A 6135-nucleotide genomic window follows, 5' to 3' on the forward strand; every position below is an offset into this window, starting at 1 on the left:
CACACGTGTGTGCATGCACACAGTTTATAATGCAATACAATGAAAGTGTGGTAAGATTTCCAAAGTGGCTGAACAAGTTTACACTCCCACCAGCAATGGAGGCGTGTTCCCCTTACTCCACATCTTCTCCAACACAAGCTGTCATCAGTGTTTTGATCTTAGCCATTCTGACAGGTGTAAGATGGTATCTTGGAGTCGTTTTGATTTGCATTTCCCTGATGACTGAGGATGTTGAGCAGTTCCTTAAATGTCTTTCAGCCATTTGAGATTCTTCTGTTAAGAATTCTCTGTTTAAACCTGAACCCCAATTTTTGGTTGGATTATTTAGTATTTTAGTGTCTAGTTTCTTGAGTTCTTTCTATATTTTGGAGATCAGCCCTCTGTCAAATGTGGGGTTGGTGAAGATCTTTTCTCTTTCTGTAGACTGCCAAAAACCATGAATTTGTGTGTCATCCTTGCACAGCGGCCATGCTAATCTTCTCTGTTATTGTTCCAATTTTAGTGTATGTGCTGCCGAAGCAAGAACATGAATATCTTCTAATAGTGAGTGAATTTGGACTGGAGGTTCCCTCTTTTGGGAACCTTAGAGCTCCACAGAGCCTAGAACATGTTCGCCCCTGTCCCTGTTGCCTGCAGAAACCCTCCCTGAAGCCTCGGTCTTTGCAGATCCAGCCTGCTGAATGTAGTGTGTTTCCAAGCTTAGGAACAGAATTAATTAACACAGCACATGGCCTTCTGCCAATTGGAATTTCAGTCTGGATTTAGTAGCTAGAGAAGACTTTGGTAAATTAATTTGTTGTTACTTAGTAAACACTGGTCATTTGGCAGACAAATTGTTTAAAACAGGGGCCAAGGAGTAAACTCATCACAAGTCTATTGCTGGCAAAAGGATTGAAAACCACAGAGCCAGGGCATCTGACCTCCTTCCAGATCCAGTATCTGGGATTTTTTTTTTCCAGAAACATGGGAGAGGGATAGCGTGAGTTGCTGGGGTGGCAGCTGGAATGACAACTTGGAGCTGGTGAGACTTGAAGTGTTTGAAGGGGGACGGTGTCCGAGACTCCTTCCCGACACCTCATCAGCTCCTAAGATCTAATTTATGATGGGTTCTCCAGCATTTGGAGCCCCTGAAGAAGTCATGTGGCATAAACTCTTGTCACTTCGCTGTCTTTTCTTTGGTGACTTTGCTGGGGCAAAAGCCTTGACCCAAGTTATTTATGAGTCCAGGAGGAGCAGAGGATCATAGGACTTGCTTTGCCTCTCATATCAGCTGCAGCCATGAACTCCGAGACTCATCAATCGTGCTAACTGCTGCTTATTGCTGCTCAAAGGAAAGTGGCACCTGGAACTTTCCTGCTCGGGACACTCAGTGCTCTCGTCCGTGGCGCACATGGGTACACTGTGTGTGCTAGTGCTTTCCTGAATGTAATAAGGAAGGTAGCTGGTCAAAGCAAGCCCAGAGGGTAACAATTCACAGTCAGCAGGCTCCCCTACAAAAACTATCTTTGTGGAAAGAATGGCTTGGTCTAGGAAGGAAAAGTTATGACACTTGCAGTGGGAGGCATGGCTGGCAGAGGTGGTTCCCCGAGGGCAGGTCCTTGAGGGTTATAGGAGAGTCTACTTCTGGTTCATGGTCTGACCTGTGCTCTTAGGACAGACCAAAGTAATGTGACTTATGCACTAAGCCCTTCTCTCCCTGAAGAAGGACTTTATAGGGAAGTCTGTTTCTGTCCTAAGTTCTCCCTCTGATTCCTAATCTGTGAGAATAAGACACGGCAAGTTTTCTTTCTTTTCTTTTCTTTTCTTTTTTTTTTTTTTTTTGATTTTCAACAAGTTTCTCTGTAGTTTTTGGTGCCTGTCCTGGAACTAGCTCTTGTAGACCAGGCTGGCCTCGAACTCACAGAGATCTGCCTGTCTCTGCCTCCCGAGTGCTTGGATTAAAGGCGTGCACCATCACCACCTGGCCGACATGACAAGTTTTTGTATCACAGACTAACCCATCCCACCACGCATTCCCCACCATGATAAACTGTTCGCTGGTGTAGGAGTTCCTTCTGTTTCTGTGTTGCTTTAATTGGCTAATGAATAAAGAAACTGCTTTGGGCCTGATAGGGCAGAACTTAGGTAGGTGGAGTAGACAGAACAGAATGCTGGGAAGAAGGGCAGAGTGGCAGATGTCATGGATCTCCTGCCTAAGACGGATACTGGTTAGAATCTTGCCAGTAAGCCACAGTCATGTGGCGATACACAGATTAATAGAAATGGGTTAAATTAAGATATAAGAATTAGCCAATAAGAAGTTAGCGCTAATGGGCCAAGCAGTGTTTAAATGACTACAGTTTCTGAGTGATTATTTCGGTGTAAGCTAGCTGGGTGGCAGGGACGGAACAAAAGGGCCTGCTCTCCGTGCAACAGTCCTCTCTGAATGTGAGCTAATGAAACCTCTTGTCCCTTGCATTGCTTTTGTGGGGAGTTGGTCACAGAGAGGAGAAAGATCTAAAGCAGCCTACAAAGCCAGTTCTGATCCCTGTGCCTCTGGGCTAAAATGTGTGTGGTTTCTGAGGGAGACAGAAGAGCCAGAGGCAAGCCCTCTCATCACCCGTAGTACCCAGAGTGCCTGAGGCTATGGCTGGTCTAGGACCGCAAGGATGCATTTAGGAGACTGAGAAAGCCGGAGCAGAGGCAGGCTGTGGTCCCTTTGCTCTGTATGCCACACAGCCATCCCTCCACGGCATGGCAACCCGCCACGCATGGTCGATTAATTCCACAGGTGCAATCTTCACGTGTCACCACTTATTGCCTCTTATCACCCCCCTCTCCCAGCCATCTGCCCGGCTATGTCAGATCAAAATAAATCAACAAACAGAAAGTGGCAGGCAGCTGCTGCCTCGGGGATGCTGCAGCCAGTGCTAGACTGGCTTAATTTTTGTCGTTGCTGTTGTTTGGAGACAGGGTCTCATGTAGGCCAGCATGGCCTTGAACTTGCCATGTAGCCAAGGACAATCCTGAATTACTGATTCTCCTGCCTCCTCAAGGGCTGGTACTGCAAGCATGTGCCACCACACTTAACGCATGTAGTGCTGAGGGACCAGTTCTAGGGCTTCACATACAATACACAAACACTTTACCAGTGGAGCTATAGCCCCAGATCACTAGACTAAGTCTGAGTAACTGTTCATCTTTCTTCTTCCTCGGGTGTCCAGGTGGCAATACACACACACGTACACATGCACGCACATGCATGCATGCATGCACACGTTTGCACACACACGTGCACATATACATGGATACATACATACATGCATGTACACACTCACACTTTCTAGGTTGTGATGGTTAATATTGTCAACTGAACGCCAGCATTCCTTTCTCTCTGTGCTTCCTCATGTCACTTGCAATGTTGCAATGTGACAGCTTGCTCCTGCTGCCGTGCCTTCCCCAGCATGGTGGATTCCATCCCCTCAAACCTCAGGCCAGGCCAACCTAGTCCTCCCTTAAATGGTTTCTCTTTTTTTTTTTTTTTTTTGGTTTTTTGAGACAAGGTTTCCCTGCAGCTTTGGGGCCTGCCCTGGAACTAACTCTTGTAGACCAGGCTGCACCCAAGCTTACAGGGTTGTAAGTATTAAGATTATGAGTTAATGCATAAGGCATGAAGGTGTAAGTCACAAACAATACCACACCAGTTTGGAATTATGATCAATAGGGTGGTATTTATTTAAAGGGGAAAAAACTTACAGATAACTGTCCCAGACAACAGCCCTCTGCGCAGTCAGGAAGGAGTCTAGTCGCCAGAAACGGAGCAGGAAGCAAATAGAGCGAGAAAGGAAGTGGCCGCTTTTTAAAGGGAGAGAGACCACGCCCCAATGGGCTGGTATCTCAGCGGCTATAGGCTGGAGGAGCGGAAGGACCTCCCGCAACAAAGGCATTTAGAGTAACTTTCCAAAATGCATTGGTTACGAGTTTTTTAATTTGATTTTTTTTATTATTTATTTTGTGTGTACAGGCCTCTTGCCTGCATGTATATCTGTGTTCCAAGTGTGTATGGTGTCAGTAGAAACAACAAGAGAAAGTCAGGTCCTCTGGAACTGGGGTTACAGATAGTTACAATCCACCACGTGGGTGCTGGGAATCAAACATGGGTCCTCTGGTAGAGCAGCCAGTGCTCTAATCACTGAGCAATCTCACCAGGCCCTATGCTGGCTCTTATTATTGCTACTATAAGTTTTCATTTTAGAATATTTTTAATAGATTTCTCTTTTGACATCATTTATTTGTTCATAGTATGTACACACAGGGACGTAGCGCACCATTTACAGGAAGCCACAGGACGACTTTTGGAAATCAGTTCTCTCCTTTCATCCTATGGTTCCCAGAGGTCAAGCTCAGGTCTCCAGACTTGGCAGCAAGCACCTTTACCTAGGGTCCACCTCCCTGGTTCCAGAGCGACCTTCTTTAGCTGGTTAGAGTATAGAAAATGCAAGTTTCACTCACAGAAAGTGGATCAGATGATATAAGGGTCTTTGGGGGTTCAGAGCAACTAGAACTAAAGAGGTGGGTTCAACACGCAGCCTGAAGGACACATGCAGTCAAGGATAGCTATGAATATGTCCAACGCAAAATCATAAATTTATGTAAAATATAAGGGAGTGTGTGTGTGTGTGTGTGTGTGTGTGTGCGCGCGCGCGCGCGTGCAACTAGAGTGCTTGGTTCTTGAGGTTTAACTTTGAAAATGCCAATGCTGGGCTGCAATGTCAAAAGGCTGGACATGCCTGGGAAGCAGTCATTTTCATACACTGACCCACACCAACTTGGACATTCTATGCTCCGTGAACTCCGGGGCCTCTTGTTCTCTTTTCCTTCCATCCTTGCTTCTGACAGCTCTCCACAGAGGCCACTCACCATCTCCTATAGCCCTTTCTCTCCTGAGTCAAAACCCATTAAACTCCCCATTCCAGGATCCATGGTTAAAAGCCACACCAATGGCTCGGCGGTGGGGCGTGCCACCCTCACAGAAAGTGCCCGAGGAGGCACAGAGGGATGCATTTCGCTGGCCTGCTCATTTTTAAAAGCAATTTCTAGCACTTTTCCCCTCCACTGCGTCCCTCCCTGTGATGGGAAAGCTTAAGGATTAATTGGCTGTGGCATCCCCAACATCTGCTCCCCATCCCTATGGAGGAGGGCTCCTGACGAACTTAGGTTTAGCCTTAAGGTCTGTGACTTAGAAGATGAAAACAATAGCCAGTTGCAATAGGAGCAGTTTTAGCGGTTTGTCCTCTCCAGCTTCTGAGGCTGACAACTGAAGCCACAGTCAGTGGCTGGCTTGCAGGATTCACAGATTGCTTGCTTCTGGGCTGGCCTCTTCCAGTGGGACAAGGACAGTTTGAAAAGTAGCTCCAGGCTGGTGAACAGCTGGCTGCTGCTTCCTTCAAGAGCATCCTAAGAACAGGGTTACCGTGGCTGGCGCTCTTTGCTTTTCTGAGGCAAGTGTTTCAGTGAGCCAAATAGCCGTGCCTTGTGTCATCTCCTCTTCCTTTCTCCCAAGTCCCATGAAGGCCCACCATTCCCCTACCCCAGTCAGTTTTCTATTCTTCCTTCAACTGAGACATGGAGGTCACTGCCTGACTCAGACCTCAGACCTCAGAGGCAAGGTGGCTACATTTGAGGACAGTGGAAAACAGGAACCCCCCCCCCCCCAAAGCCAACAAGAACTACTACAGGCCCTGAGCAATGGGGCATCTTGGGGGACACAGAAAGCCAGGGAACATGATGCTGGCCTTGAGCCTGGGGAGTGCAGGGAGAGGTCACAAGCAACCACCAGGAGGCAGACATTTCCTCTAAGATGTGAGATCTGGAGAAAGCTCCCAACAGGAAGAATCTTGAGGGTAATCAAGAAAATGCCTCACAAAGCAAACAGATTTCAGTATAAACTGACCTGAAGAACACAGGCCAGCCCAGGATCCTGTGCAGCACCATCGTTCCCATTCCTTCTCATGCTTCTCCACCCCCAGGCCGGGAGTGCTAGGTGAGAAAAGAGGTATAGATCTACCATGAATTTCTGAAAGTGGACAAAACTGAACCGAGACTGTGTTCTGTGAATTAAAGTGACCACATCTGCGGACAGTGAGCTGGTGCGGC

The 6135-nt window shown here is 47.3% G+C and overlaps 1 pseudogene; it reads right to left on the reverse strand.

Moving 5' to 3' along the window:
* Positions 1-429: 429 nt before the first annotated feature.
* Positions 430-526, reverse strand: LOC113456170 (annotated as a pseudogene).
* Between the last annotated feature and the right edge of the window lie 5609 nt (positions 527-6135).

Source organism: Microtus ochrogaster, chromosome 5 (assembly GCF_000317375.1).
Source record: "Microtus ochrogaster isolate Prairie Vole_2 chromosome 5, MicOch1.0, whole genome shotgun sequence".
NCBI lineage: Eukaryota > Metazoa > Chordata > Mammalia > Rodentia > Cricetidae > Microtus > Microtus ochrogaster.